Here is a 15,572-nt window from a genome sequence, read left to right as displayed (position 1 = left end):
CGCCGCCTCCCCGCCTCCCCGCCTCCCTCCCGCACCGCTCCGAGTAGGACCCGGCCTGAGACGAGGGCGCGCCCCCGACGGGCTTGGGCGCGTGCGCGCGCGGTCCCGGCACTCCGTGACCTGGTGCGTTCTCTTTCCTGGCCAGGCCTGCCACCTACGGCGCACTACCTGAGTTTTTCTCTGCAATTACTTGAGTAGGCTGCATTTTCTCCCCGCCCTTCTCTGTAAGGTGAGGACGTGGGGTAAATAATTTTTCTTAAAGGTAAGGGAGAGAACAGCAGTGAGCAGGAAAAACCGGGTCATCGCCATCGTCATCACCAACCAGAGCTCCCGGCTGCTGGGCACTTTTACACGGTACCTTGGTCTGAAGTCGTCCTGCTTTCCTTACGCTTTTTAGATTCTCAGTTTAGTTCTCTTTAAGTTATCTCTGCTAGTCAGTCCTTTGGTCGGGCGACTCCAACGAAAAAAAAAATGCCTGGTGATTCCCTGGCTCAATTGAAAAGAGAGGAAGACAACATTAAGAAAAATTAACTAACCTCAAGACCTGTGGTGAATGTGTGTACAGTTCTGGACTAGAAGCTGGGCATGCAAAGATGATATGAATTAATGTGTGTGGCTCCTTTTTTCTCTCCTAGCCCCTGATTCTCATAAGGAATGTGTCTTGAGGCCTAGTAGAATTGCATTTTCAGAGGCAGCCGTAGTGATCATTATACTCTTTACTGGCCAAGCCACATCTGGAGTTACGTGTTCAATTCTAGATTGAGCAATTTAAGAAGACCTCAAAGAAGTTGAAATTATTTCAGAGAAGAGCAAAATGGTGAAGAGAACTCAAAAACAACAAATGAAGTAGTGGTTGAACTTTGGAGGATTCTTATAGAAAAAAACTACTGGGGCTATCTCCAAATCGGTACAGACTTGTTATATGGCATAGATTTGTTTTATGTGGTCTCAAGAGATGCAGACTTGAGAGAAACAGATTTCAGATCCTGAAAGGAAGATCCCCTTCTAGGACTAAACAGAGAAATTGCATTAGGGTGCATAGATACCCCGACTACTGGATTTGATTTTAAGTAGATTTTAAAGGCTTACTTAAACTGTACTAAGTGCAGGGTAGCCATGCATCGAGAGAAGAATTAGTTGATGGTTTTGTTAAAGTTACTTCCAGTTTTGATATTCAATCAGTCCATGGTCCCAGCCTTAAAAGAATCTACAGTTAGCTTATGAGGTAAGACAAATGCATCAAAAGGTAAATAATGCAAAGAAGCCATATGGTAAAGAGAGTTACTAACAATAAGTGCTAGGAATTCACACGACAGATTGTTATTACAGTTCCAAAGTCTTAAGGAAGAAGGAGGAAATGAAAATAGACTATCTAGAACTGCCCTGTCCAGTAGGGTAGCCACTAGCCAAATGTGGCTATTCTCTCTTGAAATAGAGCTGGTCTGAATTGAGAAATGCAGTAAGTGTGAAATACCAGATTTCAAAAACTTAGTACCAAGAAAAAGTAAAATATCTTAATTCTTATATGGACTACATATTGAAATAAGATTTGGTATATATTGGATCAATATATTAAAATTAATTTTACTGATTTATTTTTCCTCTTTTAATGTGGCTACTGGAAAATTTTAAAACAGATGGCTTGCATCTTATTTTTATTAGACAGTCCTGGCTTAGAAGGACATATAGTTCATTGAACTCTAAAAACTGGCTTTGTCCTCTTTGTAGTCCCTGGGGGGTTGTCCAAAATGTTAATGGAAAGGCAATCTGATGACAAGATGCTAATGAAGGAAGACTGTCCAGATCCAGAATGTATGTCATGAGCAAAGACAAGGAAACAAGACTGCAGGTACATTCTATTAAAGTGAGTACCTATTTATCTATAATGGAAGGTTATTATAAGATGATAGTAACATTAAAATGAGGTAGAAACTAGTCTGTAAGGAGACTTAATTTTGAATTTAAGGAATTTAGTACTGTAAGCAATCAAGATTTGGCAGTTACAAAATGGGATTTTAAGATTATCTTGGCAATATTGGGTAGGGTACATTGAAATAAATGGGTAGTTAGGAGACCAATTAAAACTCATTGTCCTTAAAATATGTATTATACCAAAAAATGTTCAGTAGGTGATTGATTTAAATAAATTATAGCACACCTCTAAAGTGGAATACTCTATAGGCATTAAAAAAGTATGACTTAAATCTGTGTTGCTTGATATGGGAGTATATCAACATGTACAATTGAGTACATAATTTGTAAAACTATATGAATAATATAAACCCTCATATGTAAAATTATATGTGTATGTATGTAACTAGATCATTTGACTAAGTGTCTTAATCATCTCAGAATTGTCTCAAAAACAGAAAATCTCAAGGTGAAATTGTTTCCAGTTCGTTTTCAGTGGCTCAACAAAGTCATCTGTGTTTTTGGCTCTTCTCATCTCTATATTCCTTTATCCTTAGTATGTTAACTGTTTATATTCAGCCTTGTCACCTTATGGGTGAATGAGTTGACAAATTCCAGACTGATTTGCAGTCCATCAGTCTCTTAGTATCTGCTTTGGTATATATGTCCACTAGGTGGGCTCAGCTCACCAGTGCCCCACAACCTCAGCTTCTAGGCCTTTCTGCTTTGACCTGTTCTCAGTCCATTGTCTTCGTTTCTTCTCTACCGCAGGTTGCAACATTGGGTTTTAAAATTTCATCTTTGCTGGGCCTCAGTGCAGTTTCTTATCTGGAGCTGACACTTAACGACTCGGGAATGCGGATTACTAAAAGACTCAATTCTAAGATAAACTTCCCTAACACTTTTAATAAATGATGTTGGGAAGGAAAAAAAGCTAGATGACTGCCATGGCAGACACTATCGGTTGCCTCTCCAATCACATTTTTCTCCTCGTAATGAAATTAATAATTTAGGGTACCAATCGACTAAAGAAATGTGAGCTCCTCCCATTACTCTGGAAGTAATTCTATTTCCCTTAGACTGAAAATGTTGTAGAGGTGATCATGTAACCAAGGGACAGTCAGCTAGGGAGGATTCTGCAATAATTTTTACCCAAATGGCAAAATATATGCTTATAAACTATCAAGAGTTATTCTTGGGTTACTGTTCATGACGGTGGAGTTGGCATATAATTTGCCTATTATTCTTTTCTGGACACTTCTGAAATAAAAATGTGGAAGTAGAAAAGCCGAGGAATAAATATGAATAAAGATGTGTGTTTTGTGTATGCACTTATGTGGAGGGGAGAATGGTATGTGGAAAAGGGAAGAAAAGTAAATGAAAATTCAACACTTCCGTGGAAAACAAAGCTAATAGTAGTGGTTTAACTAGTAGTAACAAAACCATTGCCTAAAAAAATATAGTGAAGAAGCTACAAAAGAATTAGTTGGAGGCATGGCAGAAGGCAGAAGTGAGAATAAGCTGAAAATGGAGATACATTCTAAATATGGTACAACTGAATCAATCATCACGCACATTTACTTCACTCATTCATATACGCTGAGAGCAGGCAAAGACATCTGCCAGCAGACAAAAACAGAAGCCGAATAAAACTCCAAATCTTCTCTAAATGTGTAAATAGTAGAGAAGAGATGGAAGCTTTTATGTTGACAATACTGAGTAAAACCATTCTTTTTTCTGGCATTCAGGGCCAGGGTCTAGAGAGCCAGCTACTTTCCTACCCATCCTGAAGTGAAACTTGATATATGGTATTTCAGTCCCTGCCATGCCCAACCCAGCCACTTATTCACAATTCCCATGTAGGAGAGAGAACTGGAAGAAATCCTACTTACTAAAGCAAAAGAATGACCGGTTCTTTTATATATATGAACATACAATGAAGAATCAACAGGCAAATCAGGAAAATCATTATGAAAAAGACAAAGAAAAACAAAAAAACTAACTCTAAAGGAAGCAAATATAATTCACAAAATAACATTTTTTTAAAGCATTCCAATTTATATACTCCAGTATTGAGAACATATTATATCTATAATATACAAACAAAGTGCTCTGAAAAAGGAGCGACCATATAATGAAATAAAGTTCTGAGACACCTAAAATCATAATTGCTTAAATAAAAAATTCAATGGAAATACTAGAGATAAAATCAAAGAAATCTAGAACATAGCATACATAGAAAAGAAAATACGAGAAAAGATTCATGGAGAGCCCATCTAGCAGACTAACATTCCACTAGCAAGATTTAAATAAAAGTGAGGAAAGAAATTTTAATTATAAGAGATTTTTTAAGAATGTTGAAGAAAAGTTTTCAGATTGAGTAGGCTACAGGGTACCAGAAAATATATATAAAAAGAGTCATACTTGGAGACATTATCATGTAATACCAAGACTAAAAACTAGGAATAATAATAGTCAATAATTCTAAAGTTTCTAAACATAAAAGACATGTTATCAACAAAGGAATGAATATCAGACCTAGTACTGGATACCGGAAGACGATGACAGCATTTTTGTAGACAATTTTTAAGTCTAGAATTCTGTAATTCAAATAATCAATTAACCGCAAAAGCAAAATAAAGATGTTTTCAGACAAATAACGCTCAGAACTGAAGAGCAGTTTCCTCCCATGTGATCTTTTAGGAATTACGTGAGCATCTACTCTAGGAAAATAAGGTCAAAAACTGAGGAAATAATGGAATTCTGAAAAAGGTGCACCAATCCTAAAAAAAAAATGCAAAGAAAAATCCTGGAAAAGGCCTGTGAAGCAAATCTAGAGGGGAAAGGGGGTCGTTTTTTGTCGATGGGAGCAATTAGAGTTCAAGGAGTAAGGTCTTATGGAAGGAAATGGAGAATTCAGTGGAATAAATGGTAAGATAGGGGATTAGAAGGAAAAAAAAAAGTTGTAGTAAGTCAAATAGTGCAAGGATAAAATGAGGAAAGAAGTAGTTCCTTAAAGGAAATTCCAGAAAAAAAAAAAAATTATCAGAAGGATCACAACAATACATATCCACTATACCTAGCCTGAGAGGAAGAAAGGGAGCCAGCAAAGGAGAGTGGCCAAAGAGGAAAGATATATATCGCCAAGATATATAAAATTATTTTTTTAAAGTTGTCAACAGGATTAATTACTGCTTAAAGTCAAGGAGAGTGGAGACTAAGTAAATGTCTTTGGGGATTTAGGTGATTGATGAATTGGAAGTAATTTTAGTAACCTGGCAGAGATGGAATCAGAATGGCAAGTATAAGAGTAAATGAGAAGTGACAAAATGAAAACACTGATGATAATTGTTTTTGTGTAGTAAATACATGAAAAAAGCAGAACAATACATGAAAGAAATATCAGGGTCCAGAGAAAGACTTTTGTCTGTATATATGTTTTTTAAGATAGAAGAAAACAAAACCAAAAATGAAATGTTGATAAAGAGAAAGAGCCTGTAAGAAAGAAATGAGTTAAGGAAATAATGAGGTAAAGGCAGACAAGGATGCACTCGAGACCATGGGTGAAGTTATTAACCTTGGTAAAGAGACTTTTTCCATGAGACAGGACAGAAGTAGAGGATGCTTGAAAATACAGGGAAAGTTGAAGGTATTAAGGAATGTAGAGCTATAAAAATTTCAAAGTCAAATATACGATATGAAAGGTATGTTTCTTTTGGCAGCCCTGAAATTATAAATTGTTCAATGGATGAATATTTTAACTGTTTTCTACATGATGAGATATATTAAATTTTCATAAAATATTACAAGATGCTGATAAAAGCCAATTTCAAAGATGCAGTTTCAAGGATGTATAGGTTAGTTTATAAAAAGTAATACTACTCAAAGTCAGTATAAACATATGAAATAAAAACTACAGATCACAGTTTTCAGTTTACAGTTTTCATTGGCTAATTTAACTTGAGATCCAATTGGTCGTCCAAATGCCAAGCGAGACTCCATGATAAGTCTGAGTATGCATATGAATATATGCTTCTGTGTGTGAATGGAACTTGGGGGAAGGAAAATTAGAGGTAGTTAGCTGCCAAACAAATTATTTTAAACTAGCTTTTTGATATCAGAAACTAGGTTTGAGTTCTTATACAAGTAAATCATTCACCCAAAGTTTGGAGCTGAAACATGTTTATTCCTTAAAGCATTGCGTGTGGGAAGGAAAGAATCATTCTTTGCCAACTGTTACCACATGTAACTCTCCAATAGATGTTAGGAAATTGTTTACACTGCATATAATGAGACTAAGAATAACAGTAGCTTAAACAAGAGTTTTCCTCTCACATAACAGACTAGATGGGTAATCCTGGAATGGTTGCTTTCTTGATTTAGTCATCCAGGAACCCACACATTTTCTCTTTACTCTGCCATTTCTAGAGTGTTGTCCTCATCTTGTAGTCCAAGATTATTCAAAACCATAACCATATTCCAAGTAGCTGTCTAAAGGAAGAGAAGAAACAAAAGCACGTTCCTTTGGGAACAGGAGCTGAAAGTATACCTTTCATTTTCAGTCACATGGCTACACTTAGTTGCAAGGAAAGCTGGGAAATGTAGTTTTTACTTTAAGCAACTATAAACTCTGTTAAAAAAAAATCAGTTCTATTACTATGAGGAATAGAGAGATATTTGGAGATAAATGTTTCATCCAGATGCTTTTCCTTCTCAATTAAAGCAAATATACTGTTATTGAACAGATAAGGAGAGCCTCCTTTCACTTCTTATTAGAATGAGCTACAGGAAACAGGGTGGAATATCAAGAATACCTTTTCTCTCTGTCTAGCACATAAAAGGTGAGTTAGTAAGAAAATTATAACATAAAATGCTGGATATTAATTATTGTAAGGATTAATTTCTTTTCCTGAAATTTAAACTATTCTTAAGCATGTTTAATATGGTCAAAGTGAAGTTTTCATTCATTCTACCTACAATAATTAATTAAGCATATATCACATAACCTACACTTTGCTAAACATTGTGAAACTTCAAAAAAATATATCTCTAGTCTCAAGGAACTTAGAAGAACTTACAGTTTGAGTAGGAGACAAGTTTATCACAAGACTATTTAAGAACAATTAAGTACTGAGTTGTGAGATACTATATGAATATAAAGAATACAAAGTAAAGATAGGGCACTGCTGGTTTCAGGAGATTAAAAACCTTTGTGGAAAAAGTGAAAAGTGAACTGGGCATATAAGAATAAGTAGAATGTATTAAACCTTTCATATGCAATATAAAAGGTTTATTTATAGGATTGATTCTAGAGAATAAAGATATGTTGAATTTAAAAGTCTCAGTTGTGGCTGGTGGTAGCCTAAAGGCTAAAATTTGCTGGCTTATTAGTTTATAAACAGGTTTCATTTCTTATTATTTACTCTATTTTGAATCTACAAGTACCAGCAGAATTCCTAACACAGAGCAGACACCAAGTGTTTGTTAAATCAATACAATTTTTTTTAGACTCAGTGTTTTCTTTATTATGTGACTAAGGACATATTTTTTATTGAGGTATAGCTTTTTTATTTAAAAAAATTTAGGTATACTAAAGTGTACAGATCTTAAGCTAACAGTGCGGTATGCTACCTCATGTAACATACCTAAATCAAGATATAGAATATTTTCAGCACTCTTTGATGCTCCAGATGACTCTCCCAATCACCAGTCAATCCCCCAACCCTACTCCAGCCACCTCGAAGGAGCCATTATTCAATATAGATTATATCAATATAGATTAGTAGTCTTGGTTTTGAAATTAATATAAATGAAATTACATAGTATGTCACTCAACAAATTTTCATGTTGTTGACACCCTAGCCTTAATTTGTGACACTTTTTGATACTTGAAAGATATTTTCCACCTTCTATTTTAAAAGTCTTTTCTTACAGGAAATCACACAAAAGGTGTTTATTATGTAGTAATATACATTAAAAGTGCTTTGATCTTTAAACTTCAAAGACAGATTGTGCTTACTTTTAGGATAGATAAGGTCAATATAACCTTCATCCTGTACCATTATAGTATAACTTGGTACTATATATATGGATTCTACTCCAATTACTAACCTGTAATGCATTTTTTTTAAAGTTGGACAATAGCTACAGAATAAAATTTGAGTTTCCCAGTAGACTATAAAGCTAGAACTGACCATAAAAGAAAAACAAGGCTGAGTAGCAACATTACAGTGATTTTGAGGCTTGGGGATTGGGTAAGCATATAACACTCCCCTAAAAAGAGTAAACTCCCAAAGACCTCCATAAGGAACAGTGAAGTTGTCAAAAATTGTCCCTATATTTTAAACATTCTTTCTTCATATAAATGTGTTGAGGAGTCATCACTGAGGAACTAGAACAATTATAGTTTAAAATAAAATTTAAAAACTTAAAGGTTAAAGTGCCACTTATTAATGTCATATTTCTGTTCAAAATGAATTTTAATTACTGCTTTTAATAGATTTGTCTTTTTTCTAGTTTAGTTGCAATTTTTTTGTTCTTGTTAAGGTATCCGAGAGATCTAGGACTTAAGTAGATGAAACAGACAGGAGACTAAAATGCCAACTTAGAAAGTGCTCAAGATGAGGACAAATTGAAATCAATCAAATCACAGGTCTGCCAGGCAACTATTATAGAGTCATTCATTAGTCAGGAAGGATAAGGTTTAAGTCAGGCATAAGATTCTGATTTCATAGGCTTGAGAGGCTAAACTAAAAGCTACATCAAGCTAACTCTGTAGATTGAAGGTTCATCCATCCATTCATTCAATTTTGATATTTATTGAGCACCTACTGTGAGTCAGCAGACAAGACAAATATTGTTTTGGTTTTTACAGGCAATAGCTAAGATTCACTGTACACCTACCTGCTACTTACTAGTCAATGTGCTAAGCATTCTTCCTGGAACATCAAGAGGGCATATCTAGATTTCACAGGTATGGAAATTGAGTTTCTAAGAGATTGATGATCTAGCTGGAAGAGAATGTGTAAAGGCCATTGGGCCAACCCTTTAAAGCTGAACTTTCTTGCTTTCAAAGGCTCTTGCCAATCGTAATGGACATAGTTTCTCAGTGTCTAAAAAAATGTCCTTATATGTTTCAGTTTCTGGGCTGGATACAAGAGCCCCATCTCTTGGCGAGATCTGGAATTTCATAAAGATGACCTGGGGACTGATGACAGATTTGTCCAGAATTACCTTATCTCTTCTTTATTAAATGTTTTGACATATAGGATTTCAACATTTTCTAGACCAGAAGAAGGAGCTCATTTTGGTTAAAGCTCTGCCAATTGGTGTTTATTTTACCATTATGAAGAAGAAAGATAGAAAATAAGAACAGGTAATTAATTTTAGTCTATTAGTATTTTAAAAATATATTCATGTTTGCTTAAAAATAAGTTCTCCCTAAAAACATGATGTTGATTTCACTAATACTTCATTTTAAATTTAAAATCTGGATACAGTTAATGAAAATGAAGTTGCAGATTGTTCTAGCCTGACCAAATCTGAACATAAAGTTGCAGATTTATACAACTCTAAAGAGACCTGTTTAAAAACCACTAAAGTTAATTTTACAAAATAAGTGATGAATATGTGCTCTGTGGGAGAATTTCTTTTTAAAGCTTTCACAAAGCTACAGAAAGAAATTATAAATACATATGTAAGCAAAATAAGGTTAACCAATAATTTTTTATTATGTGTGTAGCACTAATTATGTTTTCTTTTATAAAAGCATAAGTTGTATAATACCCACTCATACTTTGAAATTCTGGAAGTAGACAACTATATCCTAGCAAATAGCAAGCTTGTGTGTTGAGACCACCTCCTAGAGATATGAATACGGGTTTCTACTGCCCACAACTGACATAAATCCCAGAACTCTAGCTCTCTTCTTCCTGGACATCCCTTGCCCTGATAAGTTTTAGGAATGAAGGCCAGTCCCAAAGCAACAGCACTCTCCTGGCTCTAAAACATCAATATAACACTAGTTTTTTGCATTTTCCAGCTGCAGAAAACACATTCTGAAAAGGTTTTCTGTGGTTCCCTGGCAGTACCGCTCACTAGATTTGAGGTTAGAAGGTTGTACTCTTCTACGCCTATTCCTAGTAGAGAGTGGGTACTCAGAACACAGTGACAGTCCTCCTAAGAAGGTTCTCTTTTACTTTCTCTGATGCTTTCTTCTATCCTTAATCTGGTTGAAGGTTTAAAGAATCATGTAAGAGATTCTTGAATGCATTCTTTTTGTCAACCTGCATATGGAAGGGAGAATGTCTCATACTTACTTGGCATCTTGGCATCTGTTAGTGCGTCAACAGAAACTCTTACAGTGAAAATCCCATTCTAAGATCCTGTAAGAAATAAAAGCACAAAGTGGGACACGTTATAGAACCTAGGTGTGAGTGGCATTAGTACATATCAGACCAGGGTCCAGATATTTCTTAAAATTGTGTCAGTTTTGTATCATCTCTATTACTAACATCGTTATTCAAAACTTTATAATTTCTTACCAGTACTGTTGCAGTCACTTGACTCTGCCTTGTTTTTTATCCCAGTTAAATCTTTTCTTCCTAATACCACCAGATTGGTTGACCTAAATTGCAAATATTACTGTGTCACTTATCTGCTTTAAATCTTTCAAAATCTCTCAATAGCTTTGCTCTAGACTTGCTTCTCAAATGTTAGAGTACACGCAAATGACCCAGGAATCTCATTAAAATAAAAATTCCATTTGAGCGGATTTGGAATGTAGCTCCCAATTCTGAATTTCTAAAAACTTCTGAGGTACTGCTGCCACCCCAGCTGTTGCTCCAAGAACCACACTTTGAGTGCCAAGGGCTTGGAGAAGTTTTGGCTCCTTAGTTGTGCCATTCAAAGACCTAATTAAACTTACCTATAGCTCTGATTTTCTCTCTTACCTCTACCTACAGCTACAGGTTAGAGTCTCAGGAAAAAAAAATGATGCTGTTCTATGTCTGGTGTTTTTGTAAAAATTGATATTTTACTATAGTGGTAACTGGGATCTTCTTTCCCCCTTTTAAGGTTCCTTCAGCTCTGGAAAGGAATCCCTACATTCACAAATTGGGTTAGGTGTTTTGTATTAGTTTGCTGTGGCTGCTGTAACAAATTACCACAAACTGAATGACAGAGGCAAAAAAAAAAAAAGAAAGAAATTTATTCTCTCACAATTCTGGAGTCCAGAAGTCTGAAATCAATGTGTCAGCAGAGCCATGCTCCCTCCAGTGTCTTTAAACAAGAATCTGTCCCTTGCCTCTTCCATTTTCTGGTGGCTCCAGGAGTTCTTTGATTTATGGCTTCAATCTCTGTGGTCACATTGCCTCTTCCTCTTAGGTCTCAATATTCTCTCTGTCTCATATTTATAAGAAGGCATGCCATTGCATTTAGGGCCCACACAGGTTATTCAAGATGAACTCCTCCTCTCAGTGTCTTAATCACATCTTTTTCATCTAAGTGCATATAATATGCACTCTTTTGTCACATAAGGTGGTATTCACAGGTTCTGGGGATTAGGATGTGGACATATCTTTTTTGGGGGTGGTTACCATTTATCCCATTACATGCCTGTTTTTAGAGCACATGGCATTATGAAAATCATAGCTATCATTTATTTCATTATTTTAGGAAAAATTTCCCTGATTCCTAACATTTATTTAAATGCCCTTCTGCTTATTTTTACATAATAGGTATCACACTGTACTATAAATGTTAATTTCCTTCCATGTCTTTTATTTATAATCTATACTTATGCATTATGTTGTATGTAATAAGTGTTGCTACTAACTGAGACATAATAGGTACTCAACATATATAATAAAGATTTTTTTTTAAGTGAGGGGACTTTCTTATTGTCCACACTAGAATAGGTACTCATACTGTATATTCTCAGAGATCACTGAAGTTCTCTTTTTTTTTTTTTATCACTTATCTTGTTTGTAATTAGGTACATACTTGTATAATTGTTAGATGTTTGCTCCTCCCCTAAATTATAGACTCTACAAGGGCAGGGACCATGTCTTTTTTCATTGTTCTATTCTTGTTCCTGGTATAGTGCCCAGCACAGGGTATTTGTTCAGTAATACTTATTAAGTGAATGACCAACTGCATGAATGGATCTCTGTGAGAGAAATTAATGAGGGAAGTGGTGCTCTTAGGTTTTAGTTTAATGTCAGGAGTTGCAAAGGGAGGTATGTTCTGAGAAAAGAGTAAGAATATAAGAAGGTCTCTTGAAAATTAACTGGAATACTTAAGGATGGAATAGGAAGAAGGCAGCAGGGATGAGGACAGACAAAGAAGAACAAACAGGACTCTTATAATAGTTACCATTTTTCAGAGGTTTATTATGTGCAAGTCTATTAGCCTTTTACTCATTCAAAAGAAAAGTAACTGTACTCTCTGAGCAGCTTCTTCTCTTGTACCCAGCCCATTTTGAGAAGATTCAATGCTCTGACATTCCCTGCAAAAGCAAATTTAACTTCAAAAACATTAGTAATGTAAATGCTATCAAGTTTTCTTTGGGAAACCCACCTTGCACACAATAGAGCAAAATTTAAGCAACTTCTTCATTAGATATCTCTATTCTCTTTCAAAATCTTCATCCATACAGGCTTTAGATCTCCTCTCCAGTTTTCCCTTTTCCTACACTGATTCCCAAGTTCCTTTTTTGTAATGAGGTATTTTGTTACAGTAATTTCTCAGTAAAACAGTAAGCATTAGTTCATTTCTTTAGACTTAAATTATCTCATTTATTTTTAAACAAGGTAAGACATTGTAGAGATATAGAGAAACAAAATAACAAAATAACAGTGTCACACAAGTAGTAAGTGATAGTGCTAGATTCAAATCCAGATATTCTGGTGCCAAAGTCTATGATTTTAACCATAATTCAAACATAACATTTTGATATTGTATTGAAATATCTGTTCTGTAATTGACACTTAGAAAGATCACTTATTTGGAATCACCTAAAAGAATTAATGAATCATAACCTCTGGGAGTAGGACTAGGTTTTACAGTTTTAACAACCTCCCTGACAATTCTTATGCTCATCAACATTTAAGGGACCTCTGCACCAGACTAGTCATTTCAAGAATAAATCCTGTGGTTTATTTATCTTTGTGGGTTTTTTTTTTTATCATGTCATTAGTGAGTAAATATAAAAATAAGTGTGTTGAGTTAAACCAAATTTATTTAAGACTCCTCCTAACACTCTTCAGTTAAGACGGCTTTCAGAATCTGGGATGGAAGTAAACTTCCAAGTAAAGATTAAATGGATTTAACTGTAAGATTTAGAAAGAATCAGAACAGAAAACTTACAAGTTATTAGATTACTTGGAAATCTGGCAATGCATTGTGCTTGCATGGTATTAAATCTAAGCAAAATTTAAGTTAGTTTCAGAGCTTGGACCTCTCTGCTACTTACACTGTTAAATGGTCCCAACTATAATCTCCTCCCTTAGTCTTTGTTTTCCTAAAAGGAAGGGTTAGAGACTTTCCCAAGAAGAGGGATGATTTTAAAAATATTTGACAACCTGGGCAGCAAGCCATTGGAATGGACACAGACCCAATAAGAATAAATACTGGCTGTAGTATTTATAGTACAAATAATTTGTGCTATTTATAGTATTTATACTATAAATAGTAAAATATAGTAAAAATACACTGGCTGACAACTGGCCCTGCTCTAGCATCTAGCAAAGTACCCTGAATATTTGTCTCTCAATATATATTTATTTTATAAATGAATAAATGGATAAATGAGTGAATGAATGAATGAATGTTTTTCATATGGAACTAAAATATATGTCCCTGTGGCTTATGTACACTGGTCTTAGTTTCTATAAACCATTATACTTAGTTATATAGAAACTTTATATAGGAATTCATATAGAAACTTAGTTCCTGTAAACCATTAAGAATCTGTAGTGGCTTAAAATTTTTCAGAATGTCCATGAAATATTCTTTTCCCTCATGCTAATTCAGAATCTTACCACACCCCCATCAAATGGTGGCATCTGTGTACTTCCCTCTTGAACCTGGCAGGCCTTTGTGATTGCCTTGACTAGTAGAGAATGGGAGAAAGGCCACTGTGTGACTTCTGAATCTAGGTCATAAAAGATGGTATAGCTTCCACTTGGAGCCCATTCTCATTTGTGAAGAAGCTGTGGTTACACTGAAAGGCCCACATGAAGAGAAATCTCAGGCGAGTTGACAGCCAACACCAACTTGTCAGCCACATGAGTAGGCCTTCTAGGAGTCGTTGCTCAAGTTTTTGGTCAGGTCTCCCAGATGATACCATTTGGAACAGAGATTAGCCTTCCCCACAGAGCCCTGCCCAAACTACAGATTCATGAACAAAACAATTGATTGTCATTTTAAGACACTAAGTGTTAGAGTGGTTTGTTATGTGTCAATGGATGACTGGAAAAAGATCTTCAGTGGTGGAAGGAGCAGAAAGTAAATGATAAAAACAGGAAAAGCCATTTGTGACTTTTTTAAGTTAAAAATGTGTAATATTTCATTAATTCGGTAATATCCATTTACTATTCATTTTTATTTGAACTTGAAGTTACAGAAATCTAATTCAAACTATATTAGGAAAATATAGGAATTATTGGCTCTTGTGAGTAATGGTTATATTGAATCCAATGGACAAACCATCTAATAGACATGAAAGAAATGGCCTTAAGAGAAAGAGAACTGGGTAATTAAATGTTGTTAGGACTCTTTCTTATCTCTCCTTTTCTCTCTACTTTCACTTTGCTCTCACCCATTATTGCTAGTTTCATCCACATGGCTTGAAACATGATTTCTGGACCCTCATAGACTGGTCTCTGACACTGACCACCTAAGAGACACTAACTCTTTTAGTACGAGTTTGAAAAATGCCACAGAAAGACTTCGAGTGGCTGGCTTATGTCAGATGCCTTTTTTTGGATCTATCATCTATGCCAGGTGGTTGAGGGCTAGGTCACTTTGTATGTATGTACGTATATATGTATTGATCACCTTTCAAGCATTTATCTCTACTTAGACTCACTAGGTGGGGGAATCTCATGCTTCTATCATATTTATATTTTAGTGATTCCTAAACATTCCCAGACCTGACCAGATCTTAACTCCAGGATTTTTTTTTTTTTCCGAAAATCCAAAGCCAAGTTTATTTGTTCATTTCTTGCATTTGAAGTACTCCTCGATGACATCCTTGGCCTGAGATTCTTTGCTGTAGTCCTTAACCATTATACAACTGCAACCAACCACTTTCCTGAGTTTTTCCTCTCTGTCAATTTTACAGAGGCCTACCCATTCTCCTAGTTTCTTGTTGTCATCAACTTTAATTAGGTTGATTTGGTGTTCAGCACAAAGGGCCTCCACCAACTTGATATACTTAGGCTCATCACAGTTGGATGCAAGCACACACAGATGGGTCTGGCACTTGTCTAAGTCTTTGGCAGCTTCATGAATTCCATGTGCTAGGCCATCGTGGATGAGGGTGGTCTTCAGCACCTCTAGTAAAGCAGTATTAACATCCATTACATCTCCAGCAGCAGTGCTTTCTTCGGTCATGGTGGTGGGTTACAGGAGGAGCTGAATCTTAAAAACACCAAAGC

At 35.4% G+C, this 15,572-nt stretch overlaps 1 long non-coding RNA gene and 1 pseudogene across 3 annotated transcripts; one reads left to right on the top strand and one right to left on the bottom strand.

Moving 5' to 3' along the window:
• The first annotated feature begins 38 nt into the window (after window positions 1-38).
• LOC107196750 lies at window positions 39-3,227 on the top strand. Of its 3 annotated transcripts, none has more exons than XR_001518179.2 (3): window positions 39-229; window positions 1,729-1,864; window positions 2,683-3,227. It is a non-coding gene; the product is annotated as an uncharacterized LOC107196750 (long non-coding RNA). The 3 variants fall into 3 exon arrangements; XR_003044488.1 differs by having other exon boundaries at window positions 636-1,864; XR_003044487.1 differs by having other exon boundaries at window positions 39-1,864.
• Window positions 3,228-15,088: 11,861 nt separating this feature from the next.
• Window positions 15,089-15,528, bottom strand: LOC102896919 (annotated as a pseudogene).
• Window positions 15,529-15,572: the final 44 nt, after the last annotated feature.

This window comes from Pteropus alecto, unplaced genomic scaffold (genome assembly GCF_000325575.1).
Source record: "Pteropus alecto unplaced genomic scaffold, ASM32557v1 scaffold7, whole genome shotgun sequence".
NCBI lineage: Eukaryota > Metazoa > Chordata > Mammalia > Chiroptera > Pteropodidae > Pteropus > Pteropus alecto.
This window is presented reverse-complemented; position numbering and strand designations above follow the sequence as displayed.